Genomic DNA, 9,232 nt, shown 5'->3' with positions numbered 1-9,232 from the left:
ATGCTACATGTTATTTCGTTACGTTTCGGTACACTGGTGAGGTAACTTTAAGAACTAATCTGGCTTCTTATGAGACCTGAGTTTTAGTTTTAAACTCTTTAGGAACATATGAGGGAGTGAAGCTGCATTGTATGCAATGCTACAACATCTCTTGTAGTGGAGTACTAATAATGCTAAGAAATGTAGGAGATGATAACATATGAAGCGGTTGACACAATATTGTGTTCTCAGCTAAGCAGCTTTGGTTCAATGGAGTCATGAACGGCATGCAGGCAGATGTACAGCGAGTTATATGCGGCCCCTTCCTCTCCGCTCTTATTGAATTCTACTTGTTTATTTAGATTACAGCTGTTTTAAAATGGAACGCAAAGCATGCAAACGTGGTAGGTCTAGCTGAAGTGGATGTCGCGGATTGAGTTGCAAGGTAAATACCCAAACTTCAAGCAGCTGTGATCTAAACTCAGCGTAATCTACTGTTACAGTCTTCCACACATGCTTCATGCGGTAAAGGACATTGTACATGGCTAATAGAAAATTTTGGGTGATGTCTCTATCAGATACCTAAAATTCTCAAAATTTTGTTAATTAAAAAGATACAAAGAAGTGTGGTTTGTTTGTTTTTTGTAAAATTCTTACCAGTAGGTAATGAAACTGTTAATAATGTAAAGCGAAGCAATGGATCCTAAACTGAAATAAGATTAACCTATTTCGAGCATTCATTATAATACATTTATACCCTTAAGGGCTCAGTCACACAGACATTTTAAGTGCGAACTTTTGTGCGCAAAACGCAAGCGCCAAAGTGGTTATCATGCAGAAAAAAACGCACTTGGCTGCGTTTTTCCGGACATAAAATGTGGTGCCCGCTATTCTCTGCTGCGGCTGTGACTGCTGCAGCAAGAGATTCCTTGGATGTGAAACCCCTGGATGTTGTCACATCCAGGGGTTTCATCTTTTGTCAATGGGGCCGACGACAGCAGCGGCGGCCCCATTGACATAAAGAGAAGATCGCGATCCTCTGCTATAGCTTTGGCAGAGGATTTCTTCATTTGAGCGGGGAGTCCCCTTGTCACTGAACACTGTGACAGCATGTCACAGTGTTCAGTGACAAAGGGACTCCCCGCAGAGATGAAGAAATCCTCTGCCACAGCTGTCACAGCTGTGGCAGAGGAGAGCGATGTTCTCCCATTGAATTCACAGCCAGCTCCATTGAAAGCAATGGGCTGCTGGCAAGCCCTGCAGTGATTTTCGGGGAAGGACTTTAAATATAAGCCCTTCCCTGAAAATCATCCATAAAATGTGTAAAAAATAAAAAATATTATATACTCTATACTTATATACTGCATCTGCTGATTAGGAGTTAATGTGTGGAAACCTTTATGACAGCAGTTTCAAATTTTTGTTACAAATTTTATCACAAATTTGTGGAAAAACATTTTTATATATGTGTCAATTAAAATGCAATATTATAAGGTTAAAGATCAATACAAAAAAAAAATCTCATTCATTATGTAACTATTCCCCCAGAATGTGTAAATCAGTCAGCTAGTTCTTCCTTTCTATCTGAAACTTCTGGCCTCTTTCTCCTCAGATGATCATGTGATCTCAATTCTGACCCACTCAGATATACTTGGGTTCATGTGTTTGCGAACTAATCAGTTTCTCATTCAGCATAACTCCTGTGTGATGCTATTATATGGAGTGCACTATACATGCTGCTCAAAGGGGGATGAAGACACTCCTACCACAGTTACTGCTGATTATTAGAGGCTCCTGTCACACAGTTATAATAGAGGAGATTAAAGTTCATCCTCCCTACCATATACTTATGTTCCGATAAGGTAATGATAATTAAATTGTCATCCAGCAGGAAGAGATGGTACAGCTGCTAGGTAATGCTGTTCTGATGCACCATGGGATTGATAGTAAAAATAGTTTAAGTTAAAGCAACATGAAGATGGTGCCCGATAAGCACCAGACAGGAGACTGCACTGCAGGGAAATGACTGCAATATACACAGGAGGCGTCCACAGTGTGACAGGCAATCAGGTAAAAAGCGCAGGGATGGAAAAATGTTTTTTCACCAGAGTGGCCCTTTAATAATAAAGAATAACGATTTGGTTAATGCTGAGAACAACCAGTGTTTCACTACAATGCAATAGACAGTATTGCTGAGTTGTAGTATGTACATTCATTGCATATGATCATTTCCTGAGCAGAGCTCCTAGACATCTGGTATTCTACTATGATATGTTTTCTCTAATACCTGGGTCATGAACTTTGTTATTTGAGAGTGATGCACAAAATATAGCACAGAAGACGTATCATGGGGTAGAACACAGCAGTCTCCCAGATATATTTGAATTTTAATTTAAAAAGGACTGACCCTTTGCCATTGCATCACAACAAACATGGTGGTTTTCCATGCAGACCTTCTAGGCAATATGAAAAAGTACAAATCTATTTCTAATGTGAGCCCTAAGCTTATTGTCAATATAGAAAGGAGGCAGCGCCTGTATGCTGGTAACTTACAACCAACGACAGAGCTATCAAAGGAAATGGACAATCTTAATACAGACAGGTATGAAAGAATTGGGTCCTGAGTCCCTCCATATTCCTGTAAAGGAATTAACCCTTTGCAATCCAATTTTGGATCCAGGGGTTCCTAGGAGGCTTTCTCTTTCTGCCATTATACAATGGTGCCACCTGCTGGCTAGAGCCAGTACTGCAGTACGGGACATGCCAGAGAGGCCCTCCGACAACAGAGCGTCCAGTAATATACAGTAAGAATACCCTGCCGGATGTCTTCCGACATGGGAACTGTGCAGCCTTCAATCAGAATGTCTTCAGACGTCAGACAGTGGATTGGAAAGGGTTAATATTATTATACTGAGGAATTGCTGGAAACACAATTACCTAATATAATCTTTACGGTAACTCAGAAGTGAAAGTTCTATGCAATGGGGATTTCTCATACACTTTATTTGGGTCTTTAGAGAACAAGCCCTGCAAGACCTAAGACACGTGCACATGATGGGGGTTTCGGCCTCCACCAGACTACTTCTCTCTTTGCCATGTGCTTCATGACCTTCCTGATCCCTAGGTCAATTCCTTACATTTGTAGCTGAATTACTGTTGTGCTAATGCTCTGCTGAAAAACTCAGAAGGGGATGAAGGGCTTTCATCAATCACAACACCTATCGTTACCGGCCATAAATATTACATTGGGTCAAAAAAAACATGAAACTCACAAAAGGCTATAATTTCCTAAGTGATTAATTACAATTATGCAATATAATAATTGTTGTTTAGATTATGGATTGTTTTAAAACAACACAGAACAAATACGCAGATTCAACGATAATCTTCAGTGTAAACGCAGCCAACGACCGAATGACGCACGATAAATCGTTCACTGCTCATTTTATGCAAGCATTAAAAATCATCGTTGGCTCGTTCACTAATCGTTCGGCTTAAATATTGGTCATTCAGTCCTTCTCAGTCACTTGTACAGCAAATGTGAAAGACTGAACGATTTTTTTGTTTGAATGAGCCAACGATGTATCTGCCTGTATAAACGGGATGCACGAGCGATCGATGACATCATTTGCTTGTTCACATGATATATAGTTTGATGTAAATGGGCCCATACTCTGTAAACTGGGTCCACTAACTCCTTGCTCATCACTGGCTTAGGGCTCTTTCACACAAGTGTATATCGGCCACCGTTTTCACGGCCGGCTGATATACACTACGATCTGATGCATTGGATTCCAATGCATCAGATCACATGGCCATATTCCCGCGGCATAAAAGCGCCCAGCCAGGCCAATCTAGCGATGGGCACTTTCACGCCGGGCTGAAAAGATAGTCCTGGAACTATCTTTCCGGTCGGAATATGTCGGCCGCTGCATGGGCTCCTATGGGAGCCAATGACAGTGGCGGGAGAAGGGAGGTGGGAGGGAGTTTAGCAGCGTGACTGCTAATCTCCCTCCCTCTTCGCTCATCCCCTCTCCTCCCCTACGGCTGTTTGCAATGGGAGAGGGCGGGATGAGGGCGGAGGTAAGCTAACTAAATCTTACGTTTATATGGGTAAGAAGAAAACTCCTGACGTATACACCAAGAGTGCTTTTGGTATATGTTTACAACTATTAGTGATGTATCCCACTATATACCTACACATAAGGATATGTAGTAGTCTTCTTCTGGCCCTTTTACACGAAATGATTATCGTTCAAAAGATTGTTCAAATGAACACAATGAATGATAATTGCTCAGTGTAAACACAGCCAATAATCGAACTACATATGATAAGTCGTTCACTTTTTGTTCATCGTTCATTTTATGCAGGCATAAAAATCATCGTTGGATCGTTCACTAATCGCCCGGTTTAAATACCAATTGATACAGCTGAGCGATTTCTTGTTTGAATGAGCCAACAATGTATCTGTCTAATTAGACCGCACGAATGAATTAGTGAACTCTGACATGGTTTGCTTGTTTGCTCCTTCAAACGATAAATCGTTAGGCGCAAACAGACTCCTACTGTATATCTCCAGTAGGCTATATATGGGATGTACAAAGCCTTAACTGCATTAACTGAAGCCTAACATGCTACAAATGTCTGGCTCCCCCTGACCTACACTATGCAGTACTATGTGATGTACAGCACTCCACATATAACCATACTACTTTCCATAGATTTAGTCTGATTTCCTGGTTCTTCACTAATATATTTTGAGCAAAACAGATGCAGATCACTTATTCTTGATTTTTACCTGTTGCCCCGAATATATGTAAATAGATTATATTCAATGGTCTGGACTGTGAAATAAAAAAATTAAAGATATGTTAAAATTGTGTAAATAAAGAGAATGTAGAAAATTCAACCATTTTTTGAAGTCTCTGAGAGATGCTGAACATAATCCTTAATTAAGTTAAAGAAGCTTAAGCATCTTATCAGCATTAGCAGCTTAGAACAAATGACCACATGTAAAATATCATCACTCACATGCCATGCTGAAAAAAGGTAATAAGACATTAATCTCAGATATAATACATTTAACAAGCTAAAGTTTGCCATGGTTATTGGTTAATCCTGACCCCAACCATAACAGTTATTAAGCTGGTGACTGGGAAGGGGTTAAGTCAAAAAGGAAATGTGTACCAATAAAAACTAAAGCGAAGCTCACTAGGGAGTTCGTCTAGGTGATTAGAAAAGGTTAAAGTTCTTCCATATGTATGGGACAGACTTACAATTTGTGGTAGTTCATCCCAACCAAATGTAACACTATTAGATACAAGGGAACGCGGTCTCATTCTGGTTCAGGTGCTGGGAATTAAAATAAAGATATAGGGATAAAGGTTAATCCGTCGAAAGAGAAAAGCAGAGCAATGGGATTGGTGAGGAGTGCGGAGTCTTCCCCTCATTGCTTTCAGACAGCAGCATTTGGTCTTAAGTAAGAGTTCCCTCTGCACAAACCTCACAGATGAAGGTCTAGAGAAGGTATTAGCTGGCCACTCAAAGGCTTTGTGATTATCCTTAAGGTCATACCACAATCTTTCTGCCTTTTGACCCAAGAGGACATTATGTATGTCCAAGCTGCCAAAATGGACTAAAAGACTATAATGTAGTTTAGAGGTATTAACACATATGGCAAACCTAATCCCTGTTACATGGAAACACTAGGCTACACCAGACTCCTGTAAGGAAATTAAGGCCGGTCAAGCTTTTACTAACTAAAGTATATGTTCTTTATTGCCAGAGGTGACAAAACAGAGAAGAGACAAAGACCCGGGGCCACTAAGAGGAGGAGGCATTTCCATTCCATTTACTAATTCAAGGTTCTGGGTTTATCAATATGGTGTTCATCTATGAACAGGAAAGTAGCATAGTGTAGAGCAACTTATTATAACATAGTTTCTTATATATTATCTTTTAATTCTGAATGCATTGCCCTTATCACGAGGCACATAGAAATTGTTTATCTTGTATAACATGATTCAATTTTTAATTTCAGGAACCAATTTGCCTCATTTGACAAAAATTTGACATGCAGATACACAGTGCTTATGGTTGGGAAATACTTCAAAATTGCAGTCAAAGTTATATACAAGTTTCTACCCCAAAAATGAAGTTAGGCTTCCGGGTAGAAAAAAAATGGTTTTGGGAGCAAAATATTATTAATACTACCAATTATAGTTTTCCTCTTTCTAGAACCTCTGCTGTGATGGATTCATGCAGAAGTCAATCGTATGAAAGGATGCTGTGTTCAAGAAATCGCGGCATGCTCTAATTGCTACGGGAATATGCGCGGCTGGATTTCATTGTAGTCAATGGAAGCTGGCCGTCATGCTATACTTCCGCTGTAGCACAGTGGAAGTATCGCGTGATTACGCATCCCCACCCAACCCCGGATGCATCATCCCGCACTGCCGGCACGTCACGCGCTATAATGCACATGTGCGCGGGTTTGTAGGTGGGATGCGCACAGCGGATCTGGAGAGGTGAGTATGGAGTCTTTGGGGGTGCCCTGATGGACTCCGCTGTGATATTGCGCTGGCGGAGTCCGTCAAGGCCGTGGGCTTGAGGCCTTACTGTTAATGTATATACACATCATGTTACGAGGGTTACTGTGTGCTTTACTAATTACTGCAAGGTTAATCATTAAGGATCTCCATCCAGGAATCTGTGTTGGAAAGGAATATAGACAAAAGCTCATGTGTGAACACGGCCCTAATGTTTTAGATTGGTCTTGATTTGAAGCTCTGATAAGATCTATAACATGAGAATTAAACCCCATTCTTATAATTATCATTGTATTAAACTCTATAGTGTGTCTGCATTAAAGCAGTTATTAGTATTGAAACATGTTGCTTACACATACAATTGTTACTAATGATATTTCTCTGCACTTCTGTCTTTGATGATGATGTGTGCCCGTATGTAGTCTCAGACCCGATATTGAATCTTCTCTATTCCTGGATACAAAAGAATTGAAATGTAAGGAAGAGGCCCGCTGAATCCATGAGAGGTAAAGAGTGTTTTGGTTTGCCTATTTAGGGTATGTTCACACGTTGCAGATTTGTGGTGGATTTTCGGCAATGAAAATGCCCCAGCAGGACATTTGCACCAAATCAGACTTTGGTGCAGTTTTCGCACCTTCATTTCAATATTATGAAAGGTTTAAAGGGGTTTTCCAGGTAGCGTCCGCTGTCACAGCTGGGATATAACAGGGTCTGAGAAGAAGCCACTGCTCCGACCCGTGTGTTGCAGCTGATGCCTGTAATTGCAGATGCAGCTGTCATTGAAATCAATGGGGCCCCAGCCTGCAATCACAAGTGCAGCTCCCATTGATTTCAGTGAGAACTGCGCCGGCAATTACGAGCACTGGCCACTACACACGGGTCGGAGCAGTGGCTTCTGCTTTGACCCCGGTGTATCCTGGCTATGATGGTGGGTGCTGGCTGGAAAACCGCTTTAAGCATTAGATGTTTATATTGATGCCTTGACAAAGGTTGTCATAATTCATGTAAAATTTTACGGAATTCACACAGAACGAAATAAAATAATGGTGTAATGATGTATCTACTGACTATATAGTCATTGTCATCTGATATTTGTTTTTGGTTAAGGCGTTTTTGCATTGCGCTCACCGCGACGATAATCAGGCCCGGGGAATGCAGCGAATGCTTTCCATAGCATTGCAATAGAAAGCGCCCCCCCTGTCCACGAGCAGAGAATCATAGTGATTCTCGGCTCACGGCCGTCAATTCGCAGCATGCTGCTCAATAGTGACGGCTCAATTCGCAGCAGTGACGGCTCAATAGTGTTTTTACGTCCTGCCATTGCAGGACGTGTATGGAGGCAGATAGCGACGCTGTCAGGTGTCATGGCAGCCAGGGGCCTTCTGAAAGGCCCCAGGGCTGCCCTAGGAGACTGCCTATCCAGCCATCCCCGTGACTGCCTGTCAAAAAGCAGTATGACGTAATGCTACAGCTATACTAATTATTAAAGAAAAAAAAAGCAATAAAAGAATCTAAATAATAAAGCAAAAATATGTTTTTGGTATTGCAGCATCCGTAAAAGTCTGATCTAGTAAAATAATGCATTATTTACCCTGCATGGTGAACGTTGTCCGAAAAAAAAATAAAGAACGCCAGAAATGCGCTTTTTTTGGTCACCCTGTCTCCACGAAAAGTTAAATAGAAAGCGAACAAAAAGTCATTTGTATACAAAAATGGTACCAACGGAAACATCAGGACATACCGCACTAAATGAGCCCACACACAACTATGTGGCCAAAAAAATAAAAAAGCTATTGTGCGCAGAATATAGAGACAAAAAATAATTGAAAAAAATTAAATATCTTAAAAAAAAATACAAGTAGTACAGCAAAAAAAAAACCCCTATACATGTTTGGTATCGTAGTAATCATACTGGCCCATAGAATAAAGTTATCAGGTCATTTTTGTTGCAGTTTGTGCGCCGTAGAAACAGGATGCACCGAAAGATGGCGGAATGTCATTTTTTTTTCAATTTCTCTCCACTTGTAATTTTTTAAAAGTTTTTCAGTACATTATATGGTATGATAAATAGCACCATTAAAAAATACAACTCGTCCTGCAAAAAACAAGCCCTCACATAGGTACGTCGATGGATAAATAAAGGAGTTACGATTTTTTAAAAGGGGGGAGGAAAAACCGAAAATAGAAAAAAGCTCGCACATGAAAGAGCCGGGGCCCCGGGAGCAGGTGAGTGCCCGCGCTGCTCTCTGCATACACTCGGGTCGGGTCCCGCTGCGAGAATTCTCGCAGCCGGATCCGACCCGGCCGTCTGCAGGCAGCCATACATGAGATCCTCTGAGGTACAAATCCTTTCTAAATGATTTTTGATTGATGTAGAATCAATCAAATTAATACCATTGCCTCTATACCTTAACCCAGGGACCCCTAATTATTTAAGGCAGTGATAGTACTTGCCCTCCAAACTGCTCACCCCTTCCTGTGAAGTTCAATTGTTCTGGTTTTAGGATAGAGGTGGTGGGGGACAGTCACTTCCGTAGGGGTTTTCCATGGAAATAATATAGCTAAACTTAAAGGGGTTGTCCTGCGAAACAAAGTTGGGGTAAGCACTTCTGTATGGCCATATTAATGCACTTTGTAATGTACATTGTGCATTAATTATGAGCCATACAGAAGTTATTCACTTACCTGTTCCGTTGCTAGCGTC

The sequence above is a fragment of the Eleutherodactylus coqui genome, chromosome 7 (genome assembly GCF_035609145.1).
Source record: "Eleutherodactylus coqui strain aEleCoq1 chromosome 7, aEleCoq1.hap1, whole genome shotgun sequence".
In the NCBI taxonomy this organism is placed as follows: Eukaryota; Metazoa; Chordata; class Amphibia; order Anura; family Eleutherodactylidae; genus Eleutherodactylus; species Eleutherodactylus coqui.
This window is presented reverse-complemented; position numbering follows the sequence as displayed.